A 25,179-nucleotide genomic window follows, 5' to 3' on the forward strand; every position below is an offset into this window, starting at 1 on the left:
GTGCCAACTCGCAGGCCGCATCGGCCTAACGCTGGGCAGGGCACCTCTGAGTCTGGCCACCCGCAGCTCTGAGCTCTAACCACGTCATACCGAGAGAAGTACTAGTAAGTAAAGTACTAAGTATTTAACCCCGTGACCCGTCCCCAGCAGCTCTGTACTGTGGCAGGCCCCCGCGGCCTGCGCCCCGCCCCCTCCCGATTAAAAATTACATTGGGGATTATTCTATTGGCATTTATTTAGGCAGCACTCAGCAGTAGTACTTGGAAACTTGAACTTACCTAGGACCGGCAGGGACTCGGGAAGCGGGAACACAGAGCAGCCAGCCAGAGCCAGACAGTACACACCGTCTGCAATTAGGCCTGGCCGCCTGGGTGCTCAGTGCTGCAACTGCTGCTGCTTAGTAGAGGAGTACGGGAGTACCACACAGTCGGGTCGGTCGGGCCTCGGGAGCCGGGGCCAACTTAGTTTAACGCCTCGTGCCCGCTGTTGCGCGCTGCCGCTGCGCGGTCAGGTGTTGGTTATGCTGGGGCGTGGCAGCAACATTTAAAAAATCTACGCACGTTGCCGCACACAGCCGCCATCGCATAACCAAAATACAGCCCAAAAACACCCAAATCAGTGTCTTCCTCCGGCCCGCCCACAGCAGCAAGTAAGTGACGAAAGCCTCCGCGGCGCGCGCAGTGCTGATGTCGCGCGCATTGCCGCCATCGGCGCCATGATGATGACTCGAGTTAAGTTTATTTATTATTTATAAATAATTACACAGTGTGAGCGTGCGAAAACCAAGCTGCGGCAGGGGCGGCAGTGCGGCACGAGTGGAGAGTCTGTGTCATCATTTCATATTATACATATTACTGTAAGTTGTAACACTACACTAACTAGGTTTTTTACCAAGTTAAATTAAAATGTGACGTGCAGTGCAAGAAGAGTGTAGACCCGGCCCGGTCAAGAAATTGCCGGTGCTAAGCACCGGAAAGCTCCGGCACAAATTAAGCCCTGTCTACCCTGATCCTCAACCTGGCTTTCTAACAAGGAAAAGGGGACTCCTGTGCGGAGCCATATTGCAGCCCCTCTAGAAAAAGCGGAGTATGAAATGGCATAGGGATTCGGTATGTATCAGGTGGGTTTCTTGAAAGCATACTATCTGAGCCTTGCGGCGGTGCAACTGGGCTACTACTCTGTGGCGTTTTTGAATGGAGCCCATGCCCCTCACATTCCAGGATATAAAAACATATGACCTTGGGGCTGTCATCGTGGCAGGAGATATCCCCCCCTCCCCCCCAGCCCCTCACCCCCTCTCGCCCCACCCCCCTGTCCCACCCCCCAGACTACGTGGCAACCCTGAAACAAAAACCGTGTTATCCAATACTGGGTCCAACGCCCCAACCGCGTCCGACCAAACTGTAAACTAATCATAACTACAGAACCTAAACCAGTGCTATTGCCTAGTGGGGGAATAGGTTAATGACACACTGAGATATCAGTAACGTGTGCAAATCGTGGAAGCGCCCAAGACAGGGCAGGCCGGGGAACCACCCATACATAACCGGATTACGCAATATGGTCCAATGGCCCACTGAGGTGGGCAAAGTGCATAGGAGAGGTCATTGATAAACAGTGAAGGGGTGTACACTCCCAAGCGCACCTCCAGAGAGCAAGCCCCGCAATAAGGAACAAAAGCCAGAATATCAGCCCGGGAGGCTCTCTAGAGGGTCCTTGCTGAGGTGAGTGGAATCTGAAGGGAATAGCGTTAAACTTCCATCCGTGTCAGAGTCCATGGAGTTTCCTGGGGATGGGCTAGTACTGATCGGAGACCGGGTGGAGTGAACGGAGGAGGCCGAGCACAGTGCCTCGCGTTGGCCCTCCCGGATTTGCTGCTGCGGCGGAACGCTGGAGGACGTGCTCTGCGTTAGCATAGTCTTTTTCCGCCTTCGTGGGGGTCTCTGCGATCGCGGCACCGTAGAATCCAGCCTCCTAACCGGGAGAACCTCCGGGAAGTTTCTGTCTAGCCAGTCCCATGCACTGTCTGGTGTGTCGAAAAAGATAGACCTCGGTTGATGGACCACTTTCAATTTGGCCGGGAAAAGCAGCGCAAAGGGAAGGCTCGCGGCGCAGACCCGCGCCTTCACCTCCATAAAGGAGTAGCACTTCCGCTGTACCGCCTGTGTGTAGTCCGGGAAGAGGAGGATGGTGGTGTTATCTACACGCAGCGGACCACTGTCACGGGCAGCTTGCAGTAGATGGTCATGATCCCTATAATTGAGGATACGTGCTAGTATAGGGCGGGGGTTGGCTCCCGACGGGGGCCGCCCCGCAGGGACCCGATGCGCCCTTTCCACAGTAAAGTGGGGGGAGAGACCAGAAGGGGCCCCCACCGTTTTCAGCCAGTTTTCAATACGAGTCGTGGGGTTCGGGCCCTCCACGCCCTCCGGGTATCCCACTATCCGGAGATTGTTGCGGCGCACGCGCACTTCCGCATCGTCAGCTCGTGCCTGTAGGGCATCGATCTCCTGGCGCATAAGGGTGAGCTGTTCGGTGCGAGTCGCCACCTGTGATATCAGGGGCTCCGTCTGGCTCGTATGTCGCACCTTATCCGCCAGCTTCCGGTGGTCATCTTTCAGGAGGTTCAGGAGGGTGGTAGCTGGCGATTCCCCACTTGATGATCGGTCCGGGCGATCGTCAGCGCAGACCGGGGGGCGCGACATAGTGCACACACTGGACAGACGCATAGGTGCCCTGGGCCTGACCCTACCCATTACGTCGCCTAGGCGGAAGGGAGGCAGCGAACTGGGATGTCCGAACATATCCGCACGGATTCCTGCTCCAGGAGCTATGTCCTGCGGTAGGCAGAGGGAAGGGCAATGATCCAAGCCCCAAAGCGCACCTCCACAGCCGTCCCTGGACCAGGCGCCAGTCCCCACCAGGCGGGTAGGTCAGCACGTAGGTTCGGTAATCTAGTACTTAGGGAGATGTGAGGAAAGAGCTGCACGACAGAATGTTAGGCTATCCGGGGCCCCCAAAGTCTTCCTGGTTTTGGGGCTTCTCTGTGGCACCCCAGATACTGTTCTCCCGCAGGCAGGGTTTCAGGCGTCAATCACAGACAACCACCGCTACAATCAGTCCCCCAAGACTGGTCCGTCGGCCCGTCGGCTTGCCATCGATATGCAGCACGATGAGGGCCGCCGACACGGGACCCGCTGGCGCCATCCCCACTCAGTATCCCCCGCAGCAGCACCACACAGACCGTCAGGTCAGCCAAGTCGTCCAAGTGGGTGTCTACTCACGGAATCCGGGGTCGCTACGGCAGCCTCCGCCAATGTCGGTCGTCACCCGGCAGATGGCTCATCTCGGACCCCTACAGCAACACCAGGGGGCAACCAGCAGTCGCACCCATCTGCGGGCGATCAGCAGAGTCTGTGGGGAGCCCCTCGCAGTCGCCCTGGTACAGCAGTCCACCAGGAATATTTCACAAGCGCCCCGGGCTCATCCAGGGCCTCCGGACCACCCCTCACGAGCCCTGGCGCGAAGAGATCCCAGGGCCAGCACTCCTGCAGGGTCGCCTCAGCTCATCACGCTGACAGGATACGCAGCGCGCACGTAGGTACATCCGCCTGGGGGGGCCTGCCAGGCCGAACACCGCTCCTCCACAAATCGAGGCCCCAGAGCAGGTGCAGACACACCGGACACCCCGGCCGTCCCTCAGGGAAGCACTCGTATGAGGTAGCCGATGATCGGCAGGCAGGCACTGCGTAGTCTTTTCACCAACCGCTCCTCGACCAGGCCGCAGACCGGGAGGTCTAGTGCCGTCCAACGCCGCACGCCGCACCACGTCCACAGGCCTCGCTCTCACCACAGCTCCGCAGCCCGCCTCCACCACCACACCAGGCCTGGATCTGCGCGACGCCGGCGACAGTGTCTCGGCCGGTGGCGGTGAGTCACGCAGCAGCCTCAGGAACACCGGACAGCTCCCCAGCCTCCAGCAGCAGTGCTCGGGAATCGGATACTGCCTCAGCACCAAGAAATGTGGGAGATTACAGGATTTTGCAGACCCCGGCCCGGAGCTCGTCTACTAGACGTCCGCCATCTCCGGCTGCTAGCCACGCCCCAACACAACACTAGCCATAATGCAATCAATATCCAACACACAGTTTTGACAAGTTAAAGTGTTACATTGGTTTGAGTGCAAAGAATAGGTTGCTGCACACAGTTACAAAGTGGCTAAAGCACCAGTAGAATACAAAGATATGACTGTCCTGAAGAAGTTCCAGAATATGAGATGAAACTCTTTGGCTGGCCTATCACTGAACTCTAGAAAAAACACACTTCTGGAATAAAAACAAAGTAATAAACTATTCAACATAAACGTTAAAGACGATTTACTGTATTTCATAGTAATCGAAATAACTGCTCATTTTAGAAAGCACACTTTGATTGGAAGTTAATGTTACATAAACTATTAGACAATAGAATGGCATATTTTGGTATCATGGAATAGCAAAGCACAGCCCAGGCTCATCTATTAGTTAGATTGGGTTAAAATCTCTAAAATGTTGGATTTAAATGCACTCTCTTTTATAAAGAGCACAGTATTAAATCCAGTCAAAGTTTCGTATAAGCTGCCAAGGCTACTTTTTACAATTTGTAACCCCATATGCTGGACTGTTCAACTTTCATCAGAAATCTAAGGCTCACTGTGTATAAATAGTAATTCCCTTCAGCTGAGGTCCAATCACGTTTGAACATTTTGTTTTGGTAGGTACACTAAGCTCAGTCTTGATTGTCTCCAAATAGGACTGGTGGGTGGAATTATACCCCATATACACACAAGCTCTAACCCACCTTGCAATATCTGTTGCCATCATCTCTAAATCTCCTTAAAACTGAAAGCAGTCTGGGCCATATGGTCACATTCCCTATTTATTTTTGTGACTTAAACTTGCTCCTGGAGCCCTACCGGTCACTCTTCAGCCATTTCTTCTTTAAATACCGCATGGAAAAGTACTGGTTCACGAATCTGGTTTTCCACTTTCAACACAGTTGTCCAATCAAGAGCCAGTCAAACCGTATTTATAATCCAAACTCTCCAATTGTGCCTCTTGCTAATATAACAAAATATGTTATCACAATATAGCCTCCGACAGTCACAATTCACTCCTTGTTGTGTTTCTTTGCCTCTCGACCACTTTTCAAGCTACTACCAGCTCGCGCAAGCTTGCCGACTTTCTTCCTTTAAACATTAACATTGCTTTACTAGGTCCACTACCTCAAGTGCCAAAATAACGAATCATTTTTTCTCTTCATCGCTTGAACACTTTACAACGGCTGGCTTTAAATTCAAAACCGTTTTAAAGTGTGGGTGCGGAAGCATTATTTCTAGGGGCAGATGCTGAAGATGCAGATTCAAGGCTTGTGCAGGAGACAAATACCCGCTGCCTTCCTCCTATCGCGGTCATGGTTCCACTAAAAATGATGGACGGGTTACTGTGGTATACAATTCCCATATGCCTTGAACACCTATCAACTTAGTCAACTCAAATATTGTGGAATTTACTTGTCTTCTTCATGGACTTGCTTTAAATAAAAAGGCAATGACTGTAAACAACATATGCTTTACCCCTTTCACCAATGATATCAGACAAGCAACAAGGCATTCTGGTTTCCTAAATAGGTATTGTAAACCCCTTTTTTTATATACAATATTGGTCTATTTTTGACACCATTTTTTTTGTAAACAAATATATCAAATTGCATTTCATATCCCATCAACTTCTCACTAGATGACCATATTATTCTATAATAATTACTATTAGCGAAGGTCCATTGCTCCTCTATTCAACATTTAGGAACTGTAACCGCCCCCCCCCCCCCCCACCTCCCCTCCATGAGTTGCATCCATGTGTATCCTTATTGCTATATCCGTACCTCCCGTTCAGTTAGCCCTAAGCAAGGGAGTACATCTCGAAAGAGACATATGACCCCCCGTAACAGAGCATAGAGGGTGTAGATGCCTCTCAAGGCATTCATTGAGGGACTGTTAAGGACTTCCAGGTGATCCCTTAGGTGATGGTTCCAAAGAGCCTAGTTGTGGGTCCTTTAAGCTGTCCACTCGAGGTTCCCAGGCCCTAGCTACCTCCAGCAAATCAATCCCTCATCTAGCCTCTCTAAGCAGTACTTTCCCTCGCACCCCTCCCACCTCCATGCAGTTACTCTGGGTCCCCCTGGGGCTTTTCAATGCCTCGTAATTTCACTTTTTGCCAAAAGAAAAAGCTAAATCTTGAAATGTACTGGTAACCTTGGGCTTGGATGTACGGGGGGAGGGGGGGGGGGAGGGACTAGCCCATGAGGCTTTGGGCCAGAGAACAGGGAATGACCGTTTGTGACTTTAGTAACCACCTTCATTATCTCCTCCCAGTAGCTGTTCAAGTCCAGAGCTTATGTAGAATTTCCACTCCAACCTTTCCACATTACGGGCAGACGGCGTCTACTGTATGAAACTATTTATTAATGCACCCAGGGATAAGGGACATCCAATGCAATACATAGAAGTAAATCAATTTAAATCGGGCCTTTCTAGATTCCTTGGGGGTTCTCTCAAGTATATTTGCCCATTCTCTGTCAGCTATGGGGGCTCCTAGATCCTCTTCCCATCGTGCCCGCAGGGTTGCTAGTGGCTGAAGCATGTCTCCCCGCATTGCTCTGTATAAAAATTGACAGTTTTTATAGTGCCCCCAGATAGGATAATATATTGGCAGACTTTGATTTCTTGGTTCTGATGTACCAGCCTTCTAGTGATGGCGGAAGGCTGCCATCGCTGCCCTGTGAAGCAAAAAGTGGCAGTGAGGGAGCAAGAATTCCAAGCGGTAGTCCTAGAAGGGGAAACGTTCTCCCCCTTAGAATAGATCCCCAACCTTTGTTGCTCCTGCAGTTACCCATTCCGCCATCCCCCTCCACTGTCCCCCGTGGGGTAAAACTTTCAGCATCCTCATGGGCAGGTTGGGTGACTATGGGGCTGGGCGCGTGTCTTCTGGAGACATCTGTTCCAACACGGCCAGAGCGCTCATCGCTCTGGTGGCATCTACTGCAGAACAGCCAGTCTTTAATAACACTCTAGTCAGCACGTCAAGTTCTGGGACCAAAGACCCCACTATGATGCCCTGTGTCTGTCTGCCTGCCTGCAAGCAATTGTGTGAACCATCGAAGTTGCCCTGCCAAATAAGAAGTCTCAAAGTCTGGGATTGCTAGGCCCCCCGTTGAGCATCGCAATGCTTTAACATGGATAAGGCCACTTTCAGCCTAACCCCCAAATAAAAGCTGTGATCAGGGTGTCTAACTTGGAGAAATCGCATTCTAGGGATCCAAATGGGGAACGCCGCAAAGAAATACAATAGCTTAGGAAGCACCATCATCTTAAGTGCCCGGACCGACAAGGACAGAATCTTCCAGAAATCCATATTGGAGCACAATGACCAAACACCTGATTCCCACATTACTTTCAACCAGATCTGTCAGGTGGTGGGAAATCCTAACCCCCCCATAGAAGAGAAGCCTCGAGGCTCCCACTGCAGGGTTCCCAGGCGTTCTGGTAGGTCGCTGTCCCCTGCGTTCAGGAACAATCTAGATTTCTGTCAATTGACTTTTAGACCAGATAGGGCTCCAAACTCCTCAATCATTCTCCTAGCTCCCACAAAATAATCTCCTACATCGCAAAGGGAAAGCAACCAGGCATCCGCATACAGCACTTATAGGATGGTGATGCCCCCCTATCCGTATACAAGAATATCAACTCCCAGTTTGGATTAGGCTGGCCAGGGGTACCATAGCTAGCATGAGAACTAAAGGAGACAGGGGGCATCCCTGTCTTGTCCCTCTACCTATTTTAACGCTGCGATATTGTTCAACCAGTAGATGCCATCCTTAGGGTCTGTGTACAGCAATCTAACCCACGTCAGGAAGCCTCTACCCAAATTGCATCTGTTCTACTACCCCATACAGAAAGCTCCCTTCAAAACGGTTGAAAGTCTTTTCTAGGTCTATTGTTAACAAAGTTGCCTCCTCACCACCATAATCATTAGCTTCCAATATTGATAATAGTCGCCGTGTATAGAGTACTATGTTTTGGCCAAGGATAAATCCTGCCTGGTCAGGAAGTGCTAGTTTAGTCCTATACGGGAGGGGCCTAGAGACTAAGATTCTACTCAGTATTTTGAAATTCAGACTGAGCATCGACAATGGCCGATAAGCCCTACAGTCATCGGGTGGTTTACCCAGTTTTAGGAGTGGTACTAACAGGGCCTTACCTGAAGAGCTGGAGAGGGATCCCATTGTAGAGTAGGTGACTTAAAACTCCACTGTACCCAGTTTTACCCCTCGCCAGTCCCTTAATTGCTGCCTTCACTTCCTATATGGTGACATTCTCACCCAGCATCTCCGCCTCTTCAGCGGTAAGGTTTGGATGGGGTAGTGGTGTGAGAAAGTCCTGATTCACTCCATCATGCCCTGCGGCACGCCTATATAGGCTGGCACAGTAACTAAGGAAATGCTGAAGGATCTCTTCAGATGTAATGCATTAGAGGTAACGCTGATGCTCTGGGCATTTGTTTTCTTTAAACATTTCCTTTATGCTTTTAAACATGCTTTTAAATATTGTGTAATACGGTTTTTGAATTTGACTTGCCTACCGGATACTCATCTCTCCCTGCTCCTTTCAGGGCCCGACACTGGTCGCACTCTCCAGCCCAATTAGTGGCAGCAAATCACGATGGGCGCGGCCACCAAGCTGCTCCTGGCCATTTAATGCCGGTTGAAGCGCAGGAGCGTAGCAGACGTGCACAGCGGGTGCACCAACAGCTCGTCAAAGGCAAGCCCATCTGTGCCCGTCCGGGGCTAGGGCTAGCCACCATGCCCAAATTCTAACTTATTCCATAACTCAAACAGTACTCCAAAAATTATCCACTCAATCCTGAGATCCATGCTAGACTTATTAACCTGGGGATCATGAATCCCAGGGACAACCGCCCTGAACTTAACTCTCCTCCCCCCATTGGAAACTTTACACGGAAAAAGGATAAACACAAGGCGCCTGACCTAACCTAGAAATATCTGAACACTCGGTTTCTGGCTAAACACCAATTGGCAATATTCTATCTCTTGGACTCCGCCAAACCAGATATACTTTCCCTAACTGAAACAAGATTGGAGTCCAACCTTCCTAGCCACTACTACATTCTTCAAGCCAATCGGCATGTAGGGAAAACTGGAGGAGGGGTACAGCTATAATTCGTCAAGAGTTGAAGTTCACTACCCTCACAGGGATAGATATCACCTCCGTGGAAAGCCTAGTCATTAAACTGGACTCTTCCCTCACCCCCCCCGATCTGTGCATTGTTGTACAGACCCTCTCACAAAATGCCTCTCTTCCCCCTCCCCCACCAACTATTGACGAAACAAATAGCTCATTTAGTAATCCACCATGCCAAAATATAAATAGGGGATTTTAATTATTGGGCCAATAATTAGTTGGGTGATCCACACTTAACAGAAATGAACGACCTTCTCAACGTGGTTGAATTTCACCCAACGTGTGACACTGCCACCTCATACAAAAGGCCATATCCTTGACCAAACTTGGACCATTAATCTTACAGTGTCCAATCCGACAGTGTGCTCCTGCACCTGGTACAACCACTTTTTACTAAACTTTTCCCTGAATGACTGGATTAGACACGGTCCTGGAATCATAATATCAGTGCCTTCTGCAACTTGTTGAGATCTACTGCACCCACACATCAGCACTCTTTCAACCAAAATGAAGAAAATATTTGATCCTGGCTGACAGCCACCAGTAACTCCTACGCCACTCTGAAGAAAGTTATAACAGTCAGGGGCCATGATGCTCAGAGGTGGTCCTCAGATGATTTAAAAGCCCAAAAACTAGCCCAAAGTCGGTCTGAACATACTTGGAGACGAAATTACAGTCCTGATAAAAACTTTTTTTTTTTTTTAAAAAGACATTTATCAAGCTCAACTTAAACAATATGAAAAATTCCATTCTACAAACTAAAGCCACTCATTTCTCTAACAAGATTTTGAATTCTACAAATAAATCTAAAGATATTTGCGATTGTGAATGGAATTATCAAACCCAAGTAGAATCACTGCAAAATTAGTCTCTACCCGGGCACTGTGCAACTCCCTGAACACTTTCTTCATTGATAAAATTAGCTCTATTAAAGCAAGTATTCCGATAAATCCAGCCTCTGGTGAACAGTATGTGACATCCATGAACCCCCATTCTTTACATCAGTTCCCGGCCATCAGCAGAGATGCCTTCCCGGACCTGTTAACCAAAGTCAAATCAGGCTCCCCCACCCATATCTTCAGAGAAATCTACCTTTCATGCCCTGAAACGGCCCTATCTCTTCTAAATGACTCACTAAATCAGGGCTTCACCCGCCAATTTTTCAAAGAAGCGGATATGGTCCAACTAATTAAGAAAATTAGGCCGATAGTTCGAGGGGACGGAGGCTTCTGCACCGTTTCACAGCCTCTTTACCTGGAAGCCAATGTGGCCAACTGTCTCTGCTCTTTCAATGAACAATCTAAATTTGTACATCCTCACCAAGCAAGCTTTTGCCCCCTCACTCAGATGGTAATCCTAACTGTATTGGATGAAATAAGGAAAGAGGCTGACAAAGGTACCACCCAGGTCCTAGTGCTTCGGCGGCCTTATAAATCCTGATGAACCGTGTAAGGGACGCAGAGGTCTAGGGTTCCGCCCTCCAATGGCAGACAACCTTTTTAGATGACCGCCTCCAATCAGTCCGCCTCTCCCAATACACGGCTCCAAGAGTAAATCTAACCTGTGGGGCCATGCAAGGTTCCTCTCTGTCCCTGCACCCGTTTAATTTGTATCCCCTTCCTCTTATTCAGCGCCTGGGTGAAAGTGAGATGTGTACCTTCAACTATGTAGATCTGCAACTGATTTTCACCATTGTGAACACCCCTGACTCTATCCTGAATTTTCAGACCACTATGTAACACATCCACAATTGGATGAATAATAACCACTTAAAATTAAATCCTGATAAAAAGAGAACTGATCCTAACTGGTGGTTCTCAGAATCCCTGGATCTCAAATTTTTGGCCAGCAGAGCTGGGGGTGCCGCCACGTCTTTCCTCCTCCGCCAAGAACCTTGGTATCACAATTGATAGGGATCTCACATTGAAGACCCAGATCGGGACAGTAGTCTCTTACTGCTTTTTCCAACTTCAGAAGGTCAGGAAAATTAGTAGATTCCTCACAACGGAAGCGGTTATTCAAGTAATCCTATCCTAATTTCACATCTTGACTATGCTGACTACCTACTTCGGCCTCCCAGGGTAATTAATGAAAAGACTGCAACTAGTGCAAAATCAGGCAGCGAGATTGATCTATCACCAGCCGAAATGGCACCATGTCACTCCCTTCATGAGGAAATTACATTGGCTCCTGGTAACTCATCGCTGTGCATTTAAGGTTGGATGCCTTATATTTAAATCTCTTCACGGCACATGCCTGGAATTTTTTTCCACCCTCATTCAGCGGTGTGCCCCTGTCCAGGCCTTTAAGTCATCCCACTAGATCCGGTTGGCCATCCCCACCTTTAAACCGAAAAGACTTGGCAGATCCAGTTTCACAGTATTGGCCCCCTACTTTCGGAATTCACTTCCTTTTAACATCAAATCTTCTACTTGCTACTCTCATTTGAGGAGACAATAAAAAACGTGGTTTTCTCAGGTATACGAATGAATGATCAAATGAGCAGCTGGCCGCCCCTCTTTATAAAGTGCCATGAAACTGTATGGTGAATGTGTGCTCTACAAATACTTTTAACATAAGATACCTATACTCCGAGTCCCTCCCAATCTTCAATTTAGACAATGGCCAAGACGCTCTTTTTTTTGTGGTTGCCAGCCAAGCTAATCAGGATCCAGTGCGGTCCCTCTCTGCATGAGCTTGCTCCATGTAGAGCTTGTAATCAAAGCATCGCAGACACTCGTTCTGGATTGCCACGCTCTTTAGTCTCCATTAAGGTCTGCTGCATTTCTGGGTGCGCCGGTCTGTTTTTTAAGTCCCTCAATTCCTGTTCCTCTTCTTCTACCTCCGCTAACACAAATTTTCCTGACCCTCATCGACCCGGCTGTGCAACAGCCCTTAATCACCATCTTGAAAGCATCCCACTCCAGCTGGGAGGAAGATGCCGTGTCTGTATGGTCTGTAAAATATTGTAAGATATTCTCTCTAATCTCCTCTAGGTCTACCTGGTCTTCCAGGGATTCCGGCTTGAGTGCCAGGTAGAAATATGAGGGTGGGGACTCTCCCACCTCAGCTGCAAAAGGACTGGATTGTGTACAGACAGCATATGGTTCAAGAATTCTAAGTTGGACACTAGGCTGTGTATGCTGGGGGTGCATAGAAATGTGTCTAGGCATACGTGCAGTTCATGTATCCATGAGTTGGAGTAAACTTGGAGCTGTGGATGTTTGTCTTCATGTATCTATTAACCCCCCAAGCTTGCCTGCCAGTCCACAAATGTACGTGCCATCCGATGTGCTGGTGATTCCCTCAATTGGGAGTGTGAGCAGTTAAAGTCTCCCCCATAAAAGTTGAGTGGATCAGATATGGAGCAAGAGTCTCGATAGCCCCATCAAGAAAGCGCCTTGCTTTACATTGGAACCATACACATTTATTATAGCCACATCTTGGCAGTCTAGTCTGCCTGTCCACACTACGTGTCTACCCTCCTGGTCTATTAAATCCCCCATGTGCTGGAAGGGGACACCCGCTCGAATCCAATCCAGTGGTCCTCTGGCATATGTTGAGTAGGTTGTGTGATAAGCCTGCTCTCTCTCTCTCTGCGCTGCAACGCTGACCCCTCCTTGGCTAGCAGGTGAGTCTCTTGTAAGAGAGCTATGTGGATAATTTGTTGTATAGTAAAGAAGGATCTGCTTCTATGGTTACCCCCACTTTTTGCTTGATGTCATGCTGTTTTTGACTAGTCTGACTGGGATTCTGCAAATCAGGACCCCAGTCTATCTGCGTTCTCCCTAAATTGTTATGTTCAGTACTTAAGACCATCCCCAGATTGGATACTAGGGTACCCTTATAAGCCCCTTGTATATGGTACCCATGTATCCAGGGCATGGGTACCCCAAAAGTCTCCCATGGGCTGAAGCATGCAATATGCCACCCATGAGAGACCATTCAAAATGGAACTACAGGCCTGCCATTGCCGCCTGTGTAAGTTGGTGCTTTCACCACTTACTAAAGATACAGGTTTCCTATAATCTAAGGTCACTGCACTTAAAACCTATAAGTCACCCCTCTAGCAGGCCTTTGCAATCCTAAAGGCAGGGTGCTTGGTTCTAAGTCAGAGGGTGCCCCTGCATGAGCAGGACACCCCTACAGCCTACGGATGCTATTCTCCCGGGCTGTCAGTGAAGCAGCCATATACTATATAGAGGGGCACTGTGTAATTACGTGATGACCATCTCGAAAACGGCTGCAACTAATCCTATCATGTTTGGTATCAAACATGTTGGAATCCTACCCTCACACCGTAAACAGTGAGGGGGGTATGATTCCAAGCACTGGAAAAGCCATCCATTAGGCTCTCAGTGTTCCCGGTACCAACTACTGTAGCTCTCCAGCTACATTCAAGTAGCTCACCTGTGTACAGCCCAGCTTATTAAATTAGAAAGTTTTAGCTAGGTTGAAGTATAAAAAAAAATTATACAGCACTAATAATATTAGTAGCTGTTCATGCGTTTCATTGAACATGAGTAGCTCCCAATACAAAAAAGGTTAGCGACCCAGACAGCACGAAATGGTTGCTGCCGACCAGAGACACATTTCTGCCCTCCTGCTGCGGAGCCAAGCTTGAGCAGCGGAAGGTGGAACAATAGGCATCCTTTCACAGAGAGGTGTGACCGCCTCCCAGACAGGGTTTAGTGTATTGGGACCGGGTACACTTGTCAGCGCCAGAAAGTCTGCATGAGGGGCACACTTAGTTTCCCCGTGCATAGTCCAGTTCACACCAGTTCTGGGAGCTGTTGGCTCCCGCTCTGGTGCAAAACTGGACAAAGGACATGGGAGTAACCACCCCCCTGTCCAGACCTTCCTCTGGCTCTTCCCAACCATTTCCCTAGAGTACTTAAGGGCTGTAGGTCCCTAGAATCGTCTTGGGATAAGAATCAATTAAGACACCAATTCTACTTCTACCGCTGGGCACTCTGGACTTCGCTGGACTTCGTTTGGGCCCGACTTCCTCTCCTTTCCAGTCTGCTGCATCGTCTCTGCATCATACAGGAACCTTCCAAGGCCTGTGAAGCATTAAAGACACTTGTAGGAATCTCCCTTGGAGTAAAGGAGTCACTCCCCTGCATTCGCAGTCACAGCAACTAAGTCGACCGGTCTGCTGATCCTGAGCTCTTCCGGACTCCCAAGACTCTGCAACACAGGTGGTGGTTTCCGACAGCTCCCAAGGCCTGCCCTGCCCTCTTGCCACGTATGAGGCCAGTATCCCTTATGGGGTTTGCAATAAACAAACCCCTGTGCACCACATCAACTTGCAGTTACACAGGCTTGTTGACTTCTTTCAAAGGAGATCTTCAGGCTTCAAGTAGCCCCAACCTCGAGCACCGCCAGTGACCAGAATCTTCAGCCACACCGCCGAGTGTGAATCGTGGACTGCACCTTTTGGCGAGTTGCTGGAGGTCCTCTTGCGACTCCAGTGCATCTGGCCTGTGGATCCATTTGAGGGTCACACTTGTTTCTTTTGGACTCCCTTGATTGCTCGGGTCTACATTGACTCACCTGCTTTTGGGGAGTCCGGACGTTGCTCCTTCTTTAATTCCTGCGTTGGTTGCATTTGCCAAGGCTTGTTGGTGCTCCTGCCGGACACCGACCCCTCAGCACTTGATATTCTTCATAGGACAGCTTGTGCACGGCTCCTGGTCCTCCCTCAGCGTAGCCTGATCCTCACAGCTGCAGAGTCCAGGTCATCGTCACCCATCCTGCAACACTCGACATCAGAGGGCATCTGTCTTCCAAGTCTCCTGGTCACTCCTGAGGGACAGACTCTGTCCCCTCTGCTTGCAGGTACACCTCATCAAGAATCCATCCTTGGATTTCACCGGACACTTCTTCCTTCTTCCACAGCGGCACTTTCCTGAAGTCCTTCATTGGGTTTGACAGCTGTTTCAGACACCACTTCACACGTATGCACCCAGCTTCCATGGTGTAGGTAACGTGAGTACTAGGGTATCCACGGGTGGGGTGGCTCTCCAACCTTCGGTCTTTCACTGGGTTTCTTCAGGGTCCACTGGGAAGAGTCCTTAATCTTAAAAACTCCAACCACGACTTACACGTAGAGTTATACAGAGCACGCAGTCATGTTTCCACACTGCACACACTCTCAGTGGGGTCCCCATCTAGTCACCTTGGGTGTTTCCCTGGGTCCCCAGCACTTCTACGTCCTCTCGACCTGGTCTTGATCCGAGTCGTGGGTCTTATACCACTTTTAGTATATGGTTTGGCCCCCCCATAGGGTCCACTGTGTATTTCGTGCTATTTACTGTGTTTCTTTGCTAAAGTATTGTGTGCATTGTGTTTATCTCCATGAAGGAGATGCTGGAACGTACTAGAGAGTATTATACAATAAATACATATTTTTATAAATACTTGCTGTGGTTCTTTTCACTTAATCTAAAAACAAGCTGCTTTACACTAATTCTGGACTAAGCCTGAAGGCTGCTCTCCACAGTAACCTTTTGGAGATCTTTCTAAGGTTGTCCAAGACCTCTTAAATCACCATAAGGGTTGTCTGGACTGTTGCAAGGAGCCCACTTACATTAGTGGACATCATATACCAGGCCAGCTTCTCACACTCACAATACTTTATAATGCTTGGACATTGCGTGCATCCCCTAATGTTCCACGAGAAGACTTTGTAAGTCATGGGTGTATCCATTTATTTAATTCCTGCTTGATCCAGTGTTTGTCCCGCCCTATGGCATTCTCCCCCCTGTGGGATGGTGACCCTTCATAGGCCCTGAACATGGCCCCAGAATTCAACTCATTTTGCCCCCTCAACAAAACAACAACTAGTGCCCCCAACTCCCATACCCCAATCCAAACAATTATAGAACTTACAACTTACAATTACTCATGGCAGCACCCACAACCTACTTAAAGGTGGGGATTAAGACCAGGTAGAGCATCCATGGCGGTTCCGCCCACCCAGTGCAGATAGACTGCAAATCTGCCTCAGATCAGAGTCAGAGTCTTGTGTGCCGCCCTGGGTCATTGGAGACACTGTGCTCGCTCACTGGCATTCAGCAAAGCAACTGCTGCCATCGCTTTCCTTCGCTCTTGCTTGGTCCTATCGCTGAGGTACGAGATTGGAGTCTGCACCTTGAAATGGCTCTGCATGCGCGTCGGCTGGGTGGGCCCCAACCAGGCCCCAGTTGAGGCGGTTGATCAATCTAATTCCAGACCTCTTTTGTGGTATTTTGCGTGCCAGTTTGAGCCACAACTCTTGATTAGAACATCATTGCATAAGGGATCCCCATCTGTTGGAGTCTCTTCTTCCCATTCAGTTAAGTGGAGAATTGCCACTTGACCTCTCCAGAGAAGTCCGGACAAATTCGGACCACACTGTTCTCTACTTTACAGAGAGTGATACCTTTTGCCGTAAGTGTGGCCCTTGTGAGGTCACCGACCATGTGGGTAGGGCAGTAGCTCTTCTGCACCTCACTCCGGCACGATCGTGGGTGTAGGATCCAGTCCCCCCCCCCCCGTATAGGCAGGGCTGAACCTCTTGGCATCTTGTTACGGGGTCCCCTGAAAGTCCATGTCCTGGGTTGCCAGATTTACGCCATTCAGAGCTGAACTACCCCCCTTCCCTCCCTCTCCTCACCCTAGCTGGCCCAGTCTATTACACCACTGGCCAACTCAGCAGTGCCGTGCACCAACCGGATGCTTGCGGCTTTAAGTCCATGTGGGCCCTTCTCAGGCCAATATCAAAAGAGTAGGTTACTCTTGGTTGATCGGTCTGTCCCCGGTGCCAGCCAGCAGTGTTCGTTACAAAACAAGGGGTTGACCCAGCTAAATCGCTAGGACCTGGGTAGAAATGCGGTACATATGACAAAAAGGCCCTAGTGGGAACACTAAGAAACATGATTTAAGATACACCTGTCAAAGTAATTCACAATATTCAAGGGCAAAACATTATAAACTTTTATTTACACAAAAATAGTGTTCAGCAATGCCGCAGACTAGAATGGGTGGGGGGTGGGAGGGGTCCTGACAGGGCAGCTAGCGCCCTACTGCCGATCACGGTCCAGAGCACTTCTCTCACCGCTGCCCTGTAGTACCCGCTCACACTGCAGGCCCAAGTCTACCAGCCACCACATCCTTTTTTCTCCCCGCCAGGTCACTCTGCGCTGGGCCCTCACTGGGATCAGATGTGTCCCGCTGCGGCCTGGTCAGCCAGTCGATGAATGCTATGCTGGGTGATCTCCCATGTAGCAGGGATGACTCCTAGGCCTTCGACTCTGTGGTAGATTAAAGTGGGGGGGGGGGCAAGGGTTTCCTCATACAAGGGCTGGTTTCTCACCACGGATCCGGACTATTGTCACACGGACGCGGGTCACGTAGCCAATCCCTTTGGTGCCAGGCCATACTGGCCGCCCTCACTAGGTTAGCCCTTGCACACCCCAGCCCTCTCCTCCAGTCCTAGCTGTGGGCTATACTGGGTGAGGCCTGTGCTGGTGGAATAGCTCACGTCTCCAGGGACAGGTTTCAGTGTGCAGCACCAACTTTTATCGAGCCCGAAGTGCCCTCCCCTCAGTCATCTTACGGGGTCGAGTCTTGCTGCGGGCTACCACCTGGCAGCAGTCTCGCCGACTCTTCACGCCCAGCCATGCCATGAATGCCCCTTTTGGGATGCAGGCCGCTTAGGTTGCGCTTCAAAGTTTCAGAGTGGGGAGAAGCCCTCATGCAGCCCCAAGCACCGTACAGCCAATCGCAGACCAAAGTGCCCACCTCTCCATCATCCTACGTGGTCGGGTCTTGCTGAGGGCCACCACTTACCAACAGTAACGCCAGCTCTCTACATCCGACTCTGACCCCGTGAGTCCCCCCCCCCCCCCCTTAGGATGCACGCCACCTAGGTGAAGTTCCTGTATGCCTCCGCCCACTCATTTCCTTTCCCGCTCTCTCCCAGTGCTGCGCCGCCGCTTGCCCATGGCCCAGTTGGGTCAACAAGCCACTCCACTGAGGCCTCCCATGCAGTAACGCTCTCCTGCTCTTCAACGCTGTCCGGTAACACTTGTGGATCAACCTCCAGCAGTATCGCAGCTGCTCCTGGGCCGCTATGTTGTGTTTTCTCCCATGCAATGCGGCCCACAGCCGCTTCGCCAGCCAAGACACCTGACCCCTCCAACTTCCGTTTTGATGCCCATCTTCAGCTTAACAATGGCATTCTCGGGTGCTGGGTTTTTTTTTTTTTTTAAGAGCTGTTTTATGGTCCCAGAGTCGGTCGCATTTAGTCAGCATTCCGTCCATCAATTGTTTGTTGTAACGCTTTTCGCCCTAAGTGGGATGAGTATTCCCAGACGTGGGACCCGTGCTCACTACGCCACTGGAGTCAAGCTATCCTGGCTGATGACGGCTGATAGCCAGAAACCGGTCCTAGGATGCTTGATTCCGGTCCAGGGAAGACATGGCTCGGCAGTTCGGGCTGGACTGTTCCCATGAGGCACAGGGTCAAGACTGATTTGCATATGGCCATGTCTAAACTGGGGTGGTGTAGTGGGCAAAAGAATGATGGATTTAACCCAGATCTCTTGACTGGGGGAGAATGTCTGCATTGTCAGCATTCCGTCCATCAATTGTTTGTTGTAACGCATTTCGTCAGGATGGCACAAGATAGGGCTTTACCGACAGGAGCACTGGTTAGTGCCGCCTACACCATTGGCGCCAAGCCATGAACGGCATCCCCACCACCCTTCTGTGAAAACATATTTCCCTTAGCTGCATGTTGTTTTGGTGCAGAGCTGTTTTCAGGTGACATCTAATATAATCGGTACTTAGTGGCGGATCCTCCGCTATGGCGGAGGAGCCTCACCCCACTGCTTTTGAGTAGTGCAAAGCACGAAACATAAAATTATAATAACTGAGTTATTTTATTCTTTGTGCTGCTTTGTGGGCGGGCGGGTGGTGCTGCTGTGCTCTGGGAGCAGGGGAGGAGTGGTTTGCCCACTCCTAAGTGCTCAATGACTGTTTGGTCTGCCCTCTTGGGCCGCCCAAGCCAGTCTAGCGCACTTTCTCTGTTCTCCATGCAGGCTGCATTACAGCATGCATAGAGAACATGCCCACTCCTCCAGCCCCTGGCTTTGTCACAGCACTCAGACCATTGCAGTGTTGTAGTTGTTCAGTCGGGCCTGGCTGTGCTTCCTGTTAAGAGGAGAGCAGGAGCAGAGATGCAGGAACAGCGCAAGGTAAGTTAAAAAAAATAATAATACGCGCTCAAGCCCCCCTCAACCCCTCTGTACCCCTCCCCCACTGTCCCGCCACTCACGAGCCATCGGACGCCACTGCGGGTACTCCAAGATTTGTGGTACTTGTGGGAGGTAGCCATCAGAGCAGGATTCCTACTGGTTCCGCTTAAATTATCGAACAGCATATGACATTCCCAATCACTGTGGAGGGTCAACTCTGACCTCAGCCTTGGAAGCTGCGGTCAAGTGGGAATTGAATTCCGCACCATCTAGGTCTACCCAATTTACGAGGATTTTCGGAAAGCGGTGGTAACTAACCTAACTAAAATAATGGAAAATAAGACGATAGAAGGGCAAAATTATTTATACTGGGAATATAGATTACGACTGCACTATCACAATATGATAAAGTTCCCGACTGGGGGTTACAAGTGTCACACAGTGTTGAAGCTAGACTGTGGGATAGCTAAGAGGTCCCAACCAAGGCAGAATGGTTAGTAAACATGGATCAGAGCCTTATGGCTTACGTCTCCTTTAGGATTGTTTTACGATTTCCTATAATGTATCGTATATAATCTGCTATGTCCTTTATTGTACGCCTGCAATGTATTTTTATCATAGAACGAATGTAGATTGTGTTATTCATAGACCACCTGTAGCTCTCTAACATAACTGCAACTCCTACTGCAACACAGCTAGATAACTTACTGTCTTTCTTCTTTCGTAATTTTTCCTTGTTTTCATTATATATGTCAGTATTATTGTTATTATTGTGATTCCAGTTATTGTTCTTTTCTTGAAAACTCGAACAATTTGAATTAAAAAAAAACTACATACAATAGTAGGAATTTCAAAAGAAGATGTTCTGCTCCAACTACTTCAATTTATTTTTTATGCAAGATGTAGATTAACAATGTTGCTGTAAAACATTCCTCATCACTGTACATTGTAAACTCCAACATCAGAAAAGAGACATTAAAACCAAATTTTCTAGCAGGGGCTTAAAGAGGCACAAATGAGGGAAAGGGCCATGTGCTGTCCCGTTTGATGATTTTATCCAACAAATCAGGTTTAATGATGCGATTTCAGTGATAAGCCTAAATAAAAATTTTGACAATTAAAATGCATTAAATTATTGCCACTATGCAAATACTATAATTCTCTTTCGTAGCATTAAACAGACAAAAAAAACATGAATTTCTTTTATCATGTTCCAGCTTTCGATGTCATGTGTGCTTTTCCGTAACTTTGTCATCATGGAAACATGGGGGGTTTCACGTGAAATGAGGATCAAATTACAAAGAATTTCTATCCAAATGCCAAGATGCCCTCATAGCGGAGAGGAAAAATTAACACTGCAGATAGAACCAAGGGTCTAGTGTACCAAAATCTTGACAGCATATTTTACACCGACTTTTGTGAACAATATTTTATTTTTGTATCCAAACCATTTCTAAGATCTTTTCTCAAAGTAAGGAGTTGTGGGGGTGGTGGTTGTGTGTGTATGCAGGGGGGAGGGGGGGGGCAGAATGACCTGACTACTTAGTATACATTAGGCCGGTTACAATTTGGCTACAATCATAAGGAGGATGGCATGCAAGGGGCAACAGACCACCATCCCTTCAACTGCATTGTAAAACTGATTTTGTTCAATTATTTGAGCAGCCCAAGCATCAAGGAAAAAAAATGTTTTCCGATTTGGAAAACTTCAGTGAGAGCAGGAAGTGGTATTCTGGCCCAATGCATGCTCCCCTGGGCTGCCACCCTGATTTAACAAGGAGAAGGGGTACAAAAGGAATCCTTTGCAATTCAGTTACCCCCCCCCCCAACTTGGGAGTCTGTAACTGAGCAATGGTCCGTGAATGCAATTCTGATTGCAAAGCATTGAGATTTATCATACTGACTCGCAATTTGTAAGGAAAGTTCTTACAGGCCACTTCCAACTTTTGATTCCGTATGGGTTGGTAGCTCCATTTTGCTAGTCAGAAAACCCTTTAGAAAAAGGGAACTTTGAGGTAGCAAACTATAGGATTTTTGAAAATTGCAGGGTTTTGGCTGCAAAATTCCATATTACAAATGGTCCCACCTCTCAACCTGCTTAAAAGAATGCAAAAGTTAGACTTTGACCATGGTTATTTATAATGGCTTTATCATTTTTTCTCATCTTAAACTCTATTGGACTAATTGACAGAAACGTGAGAAATATGCCCAGTATCCGCACGCCAACATACAGGTGCAAATATACTACTTACAGGAATTCACAAATATTCTTACCAGTAAGCTATGTTTGTGGCAGAAAATACCTTTGTGAATTGCTCCGTTTGATGCAATGTTGAACATGAACGTAATTGCTTTAAAGTCCAAACCTTTTATCGAAATTTCAGGGTCAGTGGCGGCTGGTGACTTTTGAAAAAGGTGAGGCGTAAAAGTTGTGCATGAGTTCTGTGGCGAGCGAGCGAGCCTGACCAGCAAAAGAGAGGTTCAGGGAATTTCCCCCGAGACAATTTTGAGAAAAAAAAATTGGGCAAATGGCGCATTTTCAAGCAAATTTGAGTAAGCAAGTTGGTTAATAAATAAAAAGATCCCATACGATTATGACATAAGTAGCTGCTTATTCACTATATCCATAGAAGTTAATAACAGACTTTGCGATACCACCTCTGTTATGTTAATTTACTCTTAACCCCTTGAGTGCCCGCCCCTTTCCCCGCCCTGTGCCGGCCGTTGCATTAGCGGGCGGGGTTTATGACGAGCTGGTCTCGTCATGGGCACAGCGCAACCGCGGCCTATGACGAGACCAGCTCGTCATGGGCACTCAAGAGGTTAATATAGCGCATATACACCGCCAGGTCTCTTAGCGCTCTGGAAGAGAGAGAAACAAACAGAGAAACGGACCAGATCTTTAGGTTGTAGAGTGCCTCAGGGCTGTATCAAAAGCTTCTATGAAGAGAAGGGTTTTTAGTTTTTAGTTTAGTGAAGTATTTGATGCTGTGATGGCAGCACTGACCAGTTACAGGAGCAAGACTTACTAAGTGTAATGATGCTGCTTGTTTTAATATTTATTTGCATTTCTTGTTACTGGATTTAGTTTCAAACTTGTAATGTTTTAAGAGCTGTGTCCGAAATAAGCTTAAATTGAAATCACATTCATATCACCAGTTTCTTTTCAGACAATTAAACTCTTTGGTAGTTGACATTTTCAATTTTGCTTTAAAACCAACAGATTCTATTTGTGAATCATTTTGGGGGTCAATCCCCCTTCAACCGATTTACTGAATCTTCGAGTAAGAATGTCGCTATTATGGGCAGTACGAGGCTGAACACTAGGGCAGACCCCGATGAATCCGCAAACACCAGTGGCCTAATTGACTGCATGTGCATAACCTTGTACGTGCATCTTTGATGCATTCACAACTAGTATGCCATAGCGCTTCAGCGCCGTAAATTTCTAGCAGCGCTACCTTTCCGTGAGTAACATTCTGTGTTTTATTTTTCTGGCACAATCACGGTTACATGCTGTAATTCCTTCGTATGTGATTTTTATGATCTAAGTGCAACCGTGTTTCCTGGATGGACTTTTAAGATGATTAATTGATGGAGCGCGCGGCCTGGGCAGATGTAACCAAAATTTTATATAGCCTGTTGCATGCAGTGACTACTCCTCACAATATTTGGCAGTGGCATGGATTATATTTCTGCAGCAAAGTCAATAAAACTTTATGCTGCTGCGGTAACTTTTGTACATTTGGAACCATGTATATTTTACACAGCAATCACTTCTTTGTTCACATTATCAGTTTAGTCAACTGCTCGGCCTACTTTCCACCACGCAGGAAAAACCCCTCAGTGGCCAGAAAAGTTGACAAATCAAATTAGGCGGCAATTTACAGATTATCTCGCCTTAACACGACTGATGAGGAAGGGCATTTTATCTGGGGACCTCACTAATTTTTTTACTTTAAAAGCGGGGTGAGAGTTTCAATAGGGTTTCCTCTGATGCATTTGCACCGGCACCCTGCAGCATCCGTGCACTCCAATTGCTTAGCTACACCGTGTACCTGCCATCAGTTCCATCAAAAGGAAATTTCTTTGAAGCAAACGGTGAAATATTACAGGGCGGCTACCTAGGACTAAAATGCTTCCTCACAAAGGCTGCTCCTCATGGAAAAATGAAACAAAATTAACTTTGAATTGCCACCAATACACGAGAAATAATTAGGCAAACACGGTTTCATTCTAACTCAAATGGACAGATGCCAGCCCCGGGGTGCTCCCGCAGCACCCATTTGACGAAAGGCCCAAGCACAGAAATACACGCAGTCAGGAGCTCCTCGATTTCCTCGCAGCCTGAGGCCCTGGGGGTTGGGTAGAAGAGGGTGACACAGTGAGGCCAGTTAGGGATTAGTCTTACTTTACTCCATGCGGCCTATGTAGAACCAGGGAGCAAAGGCTGCTCCTAACCAGCAGTGCTACCTGAGTGGAGAGACTTTGTCAGGGCTCCTCGACGCCATATTGGGCATTAATACCACTCAGTTTAGGCCCCGATTCCCGAGTGGGGTGCTGCATTTCGATCCTGTGCAAACTCCAATTTGCTCAGGGGTCGGAATTTCGGGTTCCTCAGAAAAGACCTGCCCAGCGCCCTGCCCTCTGTCTTCATAAATATCTCTCCTCGGAGAATCTGTAATTGGTGCCTTGAATTTCCCCAAACTCTGCATCAGGGCAACAACTGTTTATTTTACAGCGCGAAATGGCAGACTAAGGTGGCCTTGCCATTGTTAGCACAGTGAACGTTTCAATGCCAAATGCCAGCCAGCCAGCCAGCAATAAAAAAAATAAAACTTAACCTACCTTACTGCCAGCGCCACCTACGCTCCTGGCTGGTGTGATGGTGCAGCCGGGTCCCGTGCAGGAACAGGAAGCAGCCAGCTTCTTTCCCCGGCCGGCCCTAAGCCAATCACAACGCTGTGAGGTGCAGCAGAGAGCTCCCCAGCCGGGCCATTCTCTCTATGTAGGCTGCATGCAGCAGCCTACATAGAGAAGAAGGAGGAGTGCACATGACTGCTTTGTTCGGCCCTGGGGCTGACCAAACAGTCAGTACCCACAACAGTGGGTAAACCACTCCCCCCCCCCCCCCCCCTGCCCTCGAGCAGGACCGCCCACCCACCCGCCCCCAACCAGGCCCAGGCACTTCTGCTTTCTCGCATTGCGAGAAGCAGAAACATAAATGGTAGTTTTACCATTTATGTTATTGCCTTCTCGCACTGCGAGAAAGCAGTGGGGCGACGCCCCTATGGGAGAGCCACCACAGTTCAGGGTTTTGTCAGATAGTGGGGTGGTCTTCTAGGAGTTCGAAACATAAGAGTCTGTTTTGCGGTACAATTTTTTTCAGTGATTGTTTTCTAGAGGCATGGTTTAGCTAGGAATACAGGTTTAACGGAGAAGAGGCACAAGATATTGTATTTGCGGGTAAACACATACAGAGGCAAAGTATGCATATTGAAAAACAGAAATAGGTTTGATAATGGCAGCTTTCCTGGTCCGCTTAGATGTTCTGCAGCAGTGGTTCTAAACCTGTGGTCCGGGTACCCCTGGCGAAGCCTACTCAAGGGGTCCACGACTGCATCAAAAATTAAATGA

At 48.5% G+C, this 25,179-nt stretch overlaps 1 protein-coding gene across 1 annotated transcript in view; it reads right to left on the minus strand.

Moving 5' to 3' along the window:
- Positions 1-25,179, minus strand: part of ACADM (acyl-CoA dehydrogenase medium chain) — a 450,379-nt gene that overhangs the window by 342,079 nt on the left and 83,121 nt on the right. The gene's annotated exons all lie outside the window — the stretch shown is intronic.

This window comes from Triturus cristatus, chromosome 4_2 (genome assembly GCF_964204655.1).
Source record: "Triturus cristatus chromosome 4_2, aTriCri1.1, whole genome shotgun sequence".
NCBI lineage: Eukaryota > Metazoa > Chordata > Amphibia > Caudata > Salamandridae > Triturus > Triturus cristatus.